Below are 12,105 nucleotides of genomic sequence, written 5' to 3'. Positions count from 1 at the left end.
CAAAGCTAAAGCACATTTTGCTGATGCAAAGTTCTAGGCTAGCAAGGTCATCTCAGAAGCTCTTCCTATCTCTGTGCTAAAACCTTCCACAATGAAGGTCTGGAAAGAAAAGGAAGACAACACATGAAGAAGAAAATGCATCTTCAAGTGGTGACAAAAAGCCTTTAGAAAACCAATATGCATCTGTTACTTTGTCAATAACTCCATCATTGACTCCCTCTCCTTGTAACCAATCACCCTCGTGCTTCGTTACACCCCAAAGTCGAGAAGAAGGAAAGGGAAACTACCTTTTAAGGTAATGGCTGCACCAAGCACTGCACCAATATCAAGGGGTGACATTAAAGTCCTGATGATGCGCAATCCGATCGGTCCTAGCTGCCAGTTACCTTGCCTTTGATGAAATTGGAGGTGCCTGAAACAAGGAAGAAAATGGAGACTTCCAGGGAGGAACCTAGTTGAAACACTCAGAAGCTCAAGTTAGTGCTCTTGAGAAGGCAAGGGAAATGAGAGACTACAAGACCAAAAAGCACAAAATATCGCATACCTCATTCTTTGGGGGAAGGGGGCCTTTTATAATTACCCTAGTACACTCACTCCCATACCTCTGCCAGATCGGGCATCATCACCTCCGTCAGATCGGGTGTCATCATCTCTACCAGATGCCAGTTCGGGTGTCATAGCCTCTGCCAGTTGCCAGTTTGGGTGTCATAACCGCTATTGTCTTCCTTGTCAAGGCCGTCTCTGCCACGTCTGAGATGGCTTTGGCAGGTGGCCGTTGGAGGGCAGCTGTCATGTGTCGGGCCCCTAATCAGTCAAGCATGCCGCCTTCGCGTATGGGCTTCCTAGGCATCAAGTACAGTTGTTCAGTCATGCGACTTGGAGTCAAAGTGGTGTGCGAGGTGAAGTCTTGAGTTCGGATAGAAGTGTGGCCTGAATTGCCCCAGGGTGGGTCAGCTCGGGTTTTTGCCCTTTGCGCTTCTTGTAAGGCTCAGGACCTCCAAGGGAGAGCTCGGGTTCTTTCTTGGGGAGCCCGGGTCATGGGCCCACTATCGTGTCGAGCTGGATCTTCTGCTAGGTCACTCTCGGTTGCTTCCACGTCTCGCGTGGCCAAGGGGTCGGGCCAAATCTCCCTCCATCAATTACCCCTACTCCCCATGCCTGGGTCCTGACCTGGCGTGGGGAGTTCACGGGATGACGGGTGGATTTGCCTCGTGACGCTTTGGCCTTGGTTTGGAGCTTCTCCGGTATGACTTGCTTGTGTTTTTGGTCCGATCAGGGTCGGCTTGGTTCGAGCAGGGGTCAATCCCGGGTTGCATGCAGCTCACGTGCGGACGCCAAACAATTTTAAAATTTTGAATGTCAAAAATGCATGCTAAACTGGCTTCTCCTCGGGGGGTGTGCAGCGGGTTTTGCGGGGAGCCGTTGGATGGTTTTGATCTTGGCCGTTGATGCACGAGTACAATGGCTATAAATAGTGGGGAGCCCCTGGTCACTTTCCTTCGCCATTCTTCAGCATTCGTTTCTTGAGCTCGCGTCCAAGGCTGTCAACTCGCGTCATTCTTCATAGTCCGATAGCTTTTCCCCGGTGAGTCCTCAGCCTTCTTTTGGATTCAATGTCTAGGTCGGGTAGTTTAGATAGTCTTCTGGGGGGTCAGATGCTAGTTCTACAAACCAAGTTGCTGCCCCTAACAGCCTTAGTGAGTTCGAGGCGGGACCCGAGGTAGAGCTCGAGTTCGAGCCCATAGGCCGAGTCACCTCGGGTAGCTTGGCATCCACCTCCCATCGAGGTCGAGTGCCAGATAAGTTTGGACCTTTCACTATGACGCCCGAGAGACTTTGGTCCCTTATCGCTCAGTATAACCTGCCCGGGGAGTATACTTATATTTTACCCTCGGGCGACTTTCCTTGGGAGCATGGTCCCAACGTGATCGTGATATTCCAGGAGTAGCTTGTTGCCGGGTTGCACCTTTCTTTCCATCCCTTTATCATCGTCAAGTAGATCAAGGTTGGTACGTAGCTCATCGTTATTAGTATTGTCGTTGTATGCTTCCAACCAAAGTGAGGGGATTTCGATTTCGGCTGGGATGACTGCCTCCGTGCCATAGGTGAGGTTGAAGGGAGTTTCTCTGGTGGCAGTCTCCTCTGTAGTTTGGTATGCCCATAGGACGCTGGGTAGCTCGTCTGCCCATAACCCTTTAGCTCGGTCTAGCCTGGCTTTTAGTCCACGGATGATAGCTTTGTTCATGACTTCTACCTGATCGTTTGCTTGTGGGTGCGCAACCGACGTGAAGTTTTATCGGATCCCCATCTCTTGGCACCACTCATGGAATTTGATGTCTTTGAATTGCTTGCCATTGTAGGAGATCAACACTCGAGGTAGCCCGAAGCGGCACACTATGTTCTTCCAGAAGAAGTTCTGGACATTTCGAGTTGTGATGGTTACGAGAGTTTCAGCTTCAACCCACTTGGTGAAGTAGTCTACTGCCACTACTAGGAACTTCCTTCCTCCTGTTGCTGGCGGGAATGGCCCGAGTAGGTCGATACCCCATTGTGCGAAGGGCCACGGGCTGGTGAGGTACTTGAGGTCGGTGGCGGGCTGGTGGTGAATATTGACATGCTTCTGACACTTCTCGCACTTCCTGACTAGCCTGATGACATTTGCTTTCATTGTTGGCCAATAATACCCCTGTAGTAGTGCTTTCTAGGTGACGACCCTGCCCCCAGGTGTCCACCACATAGGCCTTCATGAATGTCGTGGAGTACGAGCTCGGCTTCGGGAGGCCGCAAGCAGCGCAGGTAGGGGAGCGTGTAGGATCTTCGGTACAACCGTCCGTCTATCATGACGTACTTGGCTGCCTGGCGCTCTACCCTCCTGGCAGCATTGCGGTTTGCGGGGAGGTTCCATGTAGCAGGAAGTTCGCGAGTGGATCAATCCAACTTGACTCTGCTTGGACGACAGGAGCGACCTCCTCTACCCCCCGGAGAATGCTAGGCCGAGGTAAGTCCTCTATGTACACAGTTCTCATGGTGTTGTCACTGGTGCTGGCTAGCCGGGATAGGGCGTCGACCTCAGCGTTCTCTGACCTCGGTATTTGCTTGATGAAGTGTGACTGAAAGCTAAGCAGAGCCTCTTTTACATTTGCCAAGTAGGCGATCATAGTTGGCTCATGGGCTTCGTATTCCCCTATAACTTGGTTGACCACAAGTTGGGATTTGCTGCAAGTAACTACGTGTTTTGCCTTTACCTCTTGCACCAGGGCTAGCCCGGCTATCAACGCCTCGTATTCTGCCTCATTGTTGGATGCCGCGAACTTGAAGCGTAGTGCGTACTCCAGTTTCATGCCACTCGGACCGTGGAGAACTACACTAGCTCCGCTGCCTTGCTGATTTGAGGAGCCATCTACGTGAAGGATCCAGGGCTCTTCATCCCAGTTCGCACTTGGCCTAACCAGGAGAGATACTGAACTAGGTGCGACCTCACAGGGCTCGGACTCAACCTGCCTGGGAGCACCGAGCTCACTCAAATTGGGAGCCTCGTGCTCAATTGGGCTGAGAACCTCGGAGCTAAACATGCATTATGCAACAAAATCCACCAAGGCTTGAGCTTTGATAGTGGTTCGTGGCTTGTACTGGAGGTCGTACTCATTGAGTTTGATGGCCCACTTCATCAATCGACCAGAGACCTCGGGCCTGAGTAATACTTGTCTCAAGGGTTTGTCAGTGAGGACGATGATGGTATGGGCTTCGAAATACGGACGGAGTTTGTGGGCCGCAATGACCAGCGCATAGGCTAACTTTTCTATCTTCGGATTTCTTGTTTCTGCACCCTACAATATCTTACTAACATAGTAGATGGGTAGTTGGACCCAATCTGCTTCCTTTACCAGTACCGAACTGACCACTTCGTCGCTTGCCGGGAGGTACAATTCTAAAACATCGCCCTCTTCGGGCCGGGTCAATACTGGGATATTGGCGAGGTATCTCTTGAGCTCATCAAATGCAAGCTAGCATTCCTGGTTCCACTCAAACTTTTTGCCTTTTATTGCCTTGAAGAAGGGCAGGCAATGGTTTGCTGATTTAGACATGAAACGACTTAGAGCAGCTATTCTGCCGTTTAGCCTCTAAATCTCTTTCACTTTTCGGGGAGGTCTCATATCTAGATTGCTTTTATCTTGTCCGGGTTGGCCTCAATACTGCGTCGATTGATGATATACCCTAGGAACTTACCCGAGGTGACACCGAAAACACACTTATTTGGGTTTAGTTTCATGTTAAACTGACACAAAATTTGAAAGACAAAATGCAGATCTTGTATCAATTGATGCGAAAATTGTGTCTTAACGACCATGTCGTCTACATAACATTCTATCTTTGTGCCAATTAAGGGTTGAAATAGCTTATTCACAAGCCTTTGAAAGGTTGCCCTAGCATTTTTTAGTCCGAAGGGCATAACCTTGTAGCAGTACAAGCCGAACTCGGTTACGAAGGCAGTTTTTTCCTCACGGCTAGGTCCATCCTGATTTGATTGTAGCCCGAGTAGGCATCCAGGAAGCTTAGCGACTCATGTCCCGAGGTTGCGTCCACTAGGCGGTCAATCCTGGGGAGGGGGAAGCAATCTTTTGGGCAAGTTCGTTTCAGGTCGGTGCAGTCGACGCACATGCGCCACTTGCCGTTTGCCTTTTTTTTACCAGAACGGGGTTGGCTACCCAGCTCAGGTAATGAACTTTCCTTATGAAGTCTGCTGCGAGGAGCTTCTCGACCTCCTCATCGACCGCCCTCCAGCATTCTGGGGCTAAGTTGCGTTTCTTCTGTCCAATGGGTCTAACTACAGGGTCAATATTGAGCTTGTGAGTTATGAGCTTAGGATCTATGCTGGGCATTTCTGCCACGGACCAAGCGAAAGCATCTAAGTTATTGAGTAAGAAGCATACCGGTTCGGACTGCAAGGGTTCTTCCACGGATGCTCCGACCTGAAGTAATCTGGCGGGGTCTTCTACCGAGACAGAGATGGGAACAGTTTCCTCTGTTGGTGCAGCTCGCTCCTCGTTCTGTTCCTCAGGTCGCTCTAGTTCGAGGTCGCCAGTTACCTTGGCTTTTCCCTTGAGGGTGGCAACGTAGCACTTACAGGACTCAAACTAGTCAGCCCGCACTACCCCGATGTCGAAGTCCGTTGGGAACTTCATGGCCAAATAGTAAGTAGACACCACGACCTTTAAAGCATGTGTGATTGGCCGACCTACTATGGCATTGTAGGGGGAAGGGGTCGCGATCACCAAAAAATCATGACTAAGTCTTACCGTACTAGGCCATGTGCCGATTTCCACGGGTACTATGACCTTTCCCAGGGGTCTGACCTCTTCTCCGCTGAAGCCGACCAACGGGGTGTTCGTGGGTTTCAAGTCATTCTCTCGGAACTGGAGTTTATCGAAGGCTGCTTTAAAAAGGATGTCTACCGAACTATCGGAGTCAATGAGTACGCACTGGACTTCGAAGTCGTTGATCTTTACCTTTATGACAAGTGCATCGTCGTGGGGGTAGTGGACCCCGTGCGCATCGTCTTCGGTGAAGAATATGGGGTCTTTCGTCCTAAGCTGCTTTGGGGGATTTTGTTCTTCTCTGGCGGCCTCCCGGGTTGATGCCCGAGCTGTTGTCGAGGTGCATCCTACTACGATTGATCCTCCAACGATCATGTGGATTGTTCCCCAAACTGGTCTTTCTTTCGGGGGCTACTTCTACGGTTCAGCTAGCCGGCTGCTGGACTCGGGAGCATCTCTGTTGTGCTCTCCCTACCAACTCGTCTTATTACTATTATTATTATTATGTTGTACAAAAGTCCTTAGGTACCCGCAATGGATAAATTCTTCTATCTTGTCGCGAAGATTGTTACAATGTTTGGTGCTATGACCATGGTCTCTATGGAAACCGCAGTACAAGTTTTTAAACCTCTCGTTTGGGTTTCCCTTCAGACGAGGTGGCCATTTCACGTATGGGGCGTCTTTGATCGTCATTAAGATCTCGGCCCGCTTTGCGTTCAAGGGCATGTAGTCCGTCTGACCTGCTAAGGAAGCTCGAAACGGCTGGCTTGGCTTCGTCCCCCGAGGTGGGTCTTTCCTTCTCCTGTCATCTGGGTTGGAAGGTTTGCCTTCCTTCTTCCTTTTTCCGATCCCGCTTTCAATCCTTTGATTGATCTCCTCTTCTGTTCTTATGAATTTGTTCGCGAGCTTGAAGAATTCAGCTACGGTCCCGGGCTGGTTAACTACCAAGTGCCACTTGAACTCCTTGTGTGTCATGCCCCTCTTGGCTGCCACGAGTTGTATCGCGGGGTCTAGGCACAGTATCTACAAGCACGCATCATTGAACTGTTTGACATAGCCCTGGATGGACTCTTCTTCCCTATGGACTATTCCGAGGAGGCTCTCCTCGGTTCGAGGACACCGCTTGCTGGTAACAAAGTGCATGGTGAAGACTTGCACGAACTGGGTCCAACTTCTTATTGACCCGGGGGCCAGGTTTCTGTACCAGGTGCGGGCCACACCCCTGAAGGAGGTAGTGAAGGCCACACACATGCAGGACTCGCTGGCTCTCGCCAGGTGCATTTGGGACTAGAAAGCATCGACGTGGTCATTGGGGTCAAAGGACCCATCATACTTGTCTAGGGGAGGGAGTTTGAAATCTTTGGGCATGGGAACCGCAATGAGTTCTGGTCACAGGGGGGAAGGAACTAAAAGAATAGGGGCAACTTTCACCTCGTCTGAGCTTGCTTCTTCTTTACCTCGGAGCTCGGGCAGGATGCGGGTGGTAGTTCGGCGACTTTGCCAGCATCTTCGCTGCTGCTTAGAAGGCTTGGTATTGGCGCTACTTCCCTCGGTGTTGTCGAGCTCGATCGATCCGGGCTGTTGGTAGTTCGCGGCCAGGATGCCAAATTGGTTCTCTACGAGCGGGAGCTCGAACTTAGAGTGTCGAGGTGCTGACTTCGGCAAGGAGGTTCCTAATCCACCGGCGAGCTGCGAGGTGGGGGTAACTAGTCTTTCCCTCCTGCCCGGGGATGAGGCCTGGCTCCTGGAGGGGTTCTGAAGTTGGGAGGCTTCCCCTCGGTGAAGGCGCCCGCCCTGAGAGGAGGGCTTGACCGGCTTCGGAGCAGGGTGCCGAGGTGGGAGCTATGGTTGGTTCAGAGGTAGTTGGGGGAACCGTTGTTGATAGTGACACTGAGAAATGTGGTGCAATACTTATTGTTGATGGAGCTGATGTTGCTGGAACTGCTTCATCTGGGCTTGCATTGCCCGCATGCACTGTATCAAGTCATCAAGCTGGTCGCCAGAGAGATATTGGTTGGTTCGGCGAAAGTTGTCTCGATATGGGGGGGGGGGGGGGGAAGGGGAACATTCACAGGTGCCACTACACTCGGTGCATTGAGGCTAGGGATTCCGTCCGTCGAGAGGGGAATGGTTAATTGCCCGATACATACAGTGGCGGGCTGAGGGTGTTCCCCTGCAACATTCAAGTCGGCGTTGTGCCTGTTGCTACTGGTGGAAGCCATGGGAGCTAAGGTTTCTTTGAGAGAGAGAGAGAGTTAAAGGTTAGGGGAGAATTCTTCCCACAAACGGCGCCAAATGATGATGTGCAATCTGGTCAGTCCTAGCTGCCGGTTACCTTACCTCTGACGAAATTGGAGGTGCCTGAAACAAGGAAGAAAATGGAGGCTTCCAGGGAGGAACTTGGTTGGAACACTCCAAAGCTCAAGTTAGTGCTTTTGAGAAGGCAAGGGAAATGAAAGACTACAAGACCAGAAAGCACAAAATATCACATACGTCCTTCTTTGGGGGAAGGGGCCTTTTATAATCACTTTGGTACACTCTCCCATACCTCTGCCAGATCGGGCATCATCACCTCCGCCAGATCGGGTGTCATCATCTCTGCCAGACGCCAGTTCGGGTGTCATAACCTCTGCCAGTTGCCAGTTCGGGTGTCATAACCTCTGCCAGTTGCCAGTTCGGGTGTCGTAACCGCCACTGTCTTCCTTGTCAGGGCCGTCTTTGCCACGCCTGAGATGGCGGTGGCAGGTGGTCGTTGGAGGGCGATTGTCATGTGTTGGGCCCCTAACCAGTCAGGCGCGCCGCTTCCGTGTACGGGCTTCCTGGGCGTCAGGTATGGTTGTTCAATCAAGCGACTTGGAGCCGAAGTGGTGTGCGAGGTGAAGTCTTGAGTTCGGATAGAAGTGTGGCCCGAACTGCCCCGGGGTGGGTCAGCTCGGGTTTTTGCCCTTTGTGCTTCTTGTAAGGCTCAGGACCTCCAAGGAAGAGCTCGAGTTCTTTCTTTGGGAGCTCGGGTCGTGGACCCGCTGCTGTGCTGAGCTGGCGCTTCTACCAAGTCACTCTCGGTTGCTTCCACGTTTCGCGTGGCCAAGGGGTCAGGCTAAATCTCCCTCCATCATAACCCATTGTGAACCATTGTCAAATGTATCTATTCCTCTTCAATTGTGAGTTGTATTTATGTTCCCCTATTGAACAAAGTTCCTAAATCCACCACTAACTTTATTCCCCGTCACTTGTTATTGTTAAATAATTTGAAGTTTTAAGGCAACCATCATCCTTCGATGTATGACACAAAGCAATGCAACAACCATCTTTTTTGGTAGAAAAAGTATGTTAATGACCGCTTTATTTTAGGTTTGAGAAAGAAGACAATGAACAATGTCTTGCTCTTAAAGGTGAGGGCAATCTGTATGTGAAGAGTAATTTTGTAGTTTTGAAATATTTAAAATGCACATGACATCACGTGTGTATTATAATTGATCAAATGCAAATGGTTGGATGAAAGTGTACTTTTCTAAAAGTTTAAGTTCTATAGTAGCACTTTTCAAAGTTTAGGTACCAAAGTGAGAATAGTTGTGGAGGCAGGCCCAAGGGAGCCATGGGCCCCCCTATGGTCCAATAATTCTCACTTGTAATACTCTCCTCCATGTAAGTTTCCCCCCTGCCCCACTCCTCACCAAATAGTTGCCCTTTATGGCTCATCCACATTTATCCTCCCCAATCCAGTTTAGGTTTTGGCCCCCTCATGAAAAATTGTTGGCTCTTGGCTCTAACCCAAAGTGAGACCGCCCCTACAATACAAAGTACTAATATGCAATTTATCCTTTTGTTTTATATTGATTTATTAACCAATCTAAGTGCATGAAATATCAATCCTGATTAGCCTAGGTTGGATAGTTTGGGTTTAAGCATACACATAACCCAACCCTCCCAACTTGCACCCCCAATGGGTTGCATCTTTTGAAGGCTTCCTTTAACGAGATATCATCCATATTTACCATGTAGAATTATAGGCTTGTACCACCCACAACCAAGTAGGGGTATTCATGCTTTGGTTCATTGTAGTTTGCAGTTTGGAAAATATATATACCTATATACATGTATAGGTGTAAGCCATTCATTAGTTAATTTTTATCTTTCACCCAATTAATGAAACAAATTCAACGGAACACAACATAAGTAGAACAAAGAAGATCATGTCTGTAAACATCAACTCTTTAACCATATCAAACATCCTTCATGCTGAATTTGCACAAACACTTTGATCAAAAGGGTTTCTAGTATGCAAAGACTATTTTAGTAATTCTCTTGATAATGAGTTTATTATGCAAAGCTTCCAAAATATGATAACCCATTGAGAACAATTGTCAAATAAATCTCTTTCTCTTGAATTGTGAGATGCATTTATTTTCCCTATTGATCAAAGGTCCTAAATCCGCCACTAACTCTATTTTCTTTCACTCGCTATTGTTGAACAATTTGAAGCTTTATATCTAACATCATCCTTCGAGGTATGACATAGAGCAGTGCAACGACCATCTTTTTTAGTAGCAAAAGTATGTTAGTGACTGCTTTAGTTTAGCTTTGAGAAAGAAGACAATGAACAAGGAAGAAGTCAATCTATTTAATGTATGTGAAGAGTAATTTTGTAAATTTGAAATGTTTCTAGTGCACATGACATCACGTGTAAAATTATTGACGGAATGCAAATGATTGTACGAAAGTGTACTTTTCAAAAGTTTAGGTACTATAGTAGCACTTTTCAATGTTTAGGTACCAAAGTGAAACTAGCAATGGAGGCAGGCCCAAAGCGAGCCATGGCCCTCCTATGGTCCAAATGTTCTCCCCCCTCCCCCACTTCCCACCCAATGGTTGCCCCCTATGGCCCATCCGTATTTGGACCCTAGGTTTAATTCCAAGGGTTAGGCCTAGGCTGAGCATACACGCAACCCAATTTGCCCAACTTACACCCCTAATGCATTGCATCCTTTTGAGGCTTCCTTTAACGAAATAGCATCAACATTTACCTTGGAGAATTATAGGCTTGTACCACCCACCACCAAGTAGGGGTGTTGATGGTTTGGTTCATTGTAGTTTGCAATTTGGAGAATATATATACTTATATATATGTGTATAGGTGTAAGCCATTCATTGGTTAATTTTTATCTTTCTCCCAGTTGATGAAACAAGTTCAACAGAGCACAAAAAATAAATAGAACAAAGAAGATCATGTCTATAAACATCAACTCTTTAACCATGTCAAACATCCTTCAAGCAGAATTTGCACAAACCCTTTGATCAAAAGGGTTTCTAGTATGAAAGACTTTATTAGTAATGCTTTTGATAATGAGTTGATTATGCAATGCTTCCAAAATATGATAATCCATTGAGAACAATTGCCAAAGGTATCTCTTTCTCTTGAATTGTCAGATGTATTTATTTTCCCCATTGATCAAAGGTCCTAAATCCGCAACTGACTCTATTCTCTTTCATTTGTTATTGTTGAACATTTTGAAACTTTACATCTACCATCATCCTTCGAGGTATGACATAGAGCAGTGCAATAACCATCTTTTTTGATAGCAAAAGTATGTGAGTAACGACTTTAGTTTAGCTTTGAGAAAGAAGAAAATGAACAATGTCTTCCTCCAAAGAAAGAGGGCAATCTATTTAATGTATGCGAAGAGTAATTTTGTAATTTTGAAATATTTCTAATGCACATGACATCATGTGTAAAATAATTAAAGGAATGCAAATGCTTGGATGAAAGTGTACTTTCCAAAAGTTTAGGTACCTAAGTGAGACTAGGTGTGGAGGCAGGCCCAAGGGAACCATGGCCCCCCTATGGTCCAAAAGTTCTCACTTATAATACTCTCTTCCATGTAAATTTCCCCTCCCCCACTCCCCACCAAATGGTTGCCCCCTATGGCTCGTCCATATTTATTCTCCCCCAATCCACTTTAAGTTTTGGCCCCTTCATAGCTCTACTCCTGAGTGAGACCACCCCCAAAGTACAAAGTATTAATATGCAATTTATCCTAATGTCTTGTATGGACTTACTAACCAATCCAAGTGCATCAAATTTCAATCTTGATTAGCCCAGATTAGATAATTTGGGTTGAACTTCATACTTGGACCATAAGTTTAATTCCTAGGGTAGGCTTAGGTTGAGCATGCACGCAACCCAACCTGCCCAACTTGCACCCCTAATGCAATGCAACTTGTTGAGGCTTCTTTAACGAGATAGCTTCCACATTTACCTTATAGAATTATAGGCTTGTACCACCCACCACCAAGTAGGGGTGTTCATGGTTTGGTTCATTGCAGCTTGGGGAATATTTCAAATCGAACTAGTAAAATATAATTTGAGAATTTCTAAAACCAAACCAAATTATAGCACTACAAGAAAAAAGGTCAAAGTCGGCGGTCCTATGACTGTCAGCTTAGGCCTTAATATTAGACAATTTTTGTATGCCCTTAGCTTCAATCAAAATAATGTACTTTATGAGTTTATTGTAAATGAATAAAAGTGCATATTTGATTCATGTTCCATTGGTATGTTTCTGTGTAATATCCTTAAACTGGACACTTAATGAAACTTGTGTTAGTTTAGAATGTTCACAGCCAGTGGGTCGGTCTGGGGAGATCTATCCTGACAAGGCTGACACTATGGTGCCACCAAGTCGATTGGGGTGGCTTGTCTCAGCTACCAGGGTGAGACCCTAGGCACACACAGTGTGAGATTAATTGAATCTTTGAACTAGACCAGATTTCCAGTATCGCCCTGGACTAG

The sequence above is a fragment of the Nelumbo lutea genome, chromosome 4 (genome assembly GCF_056320005.1).
Source record: "Nelumbo lutea isolate HS-2025 chromosome 4, American lotus-T2T, whole genome shotgun sequence".
NCBI classification, from domain to species: Eukaryota; Viridiplantae; Streptophyta; class Magnoliopsida; order Proteales; family Nelumbonaceae; genus Nelumbo; species Nelumbo lutea.
This window is presented reverse-complemented; position numbering follows the sequence as displayed.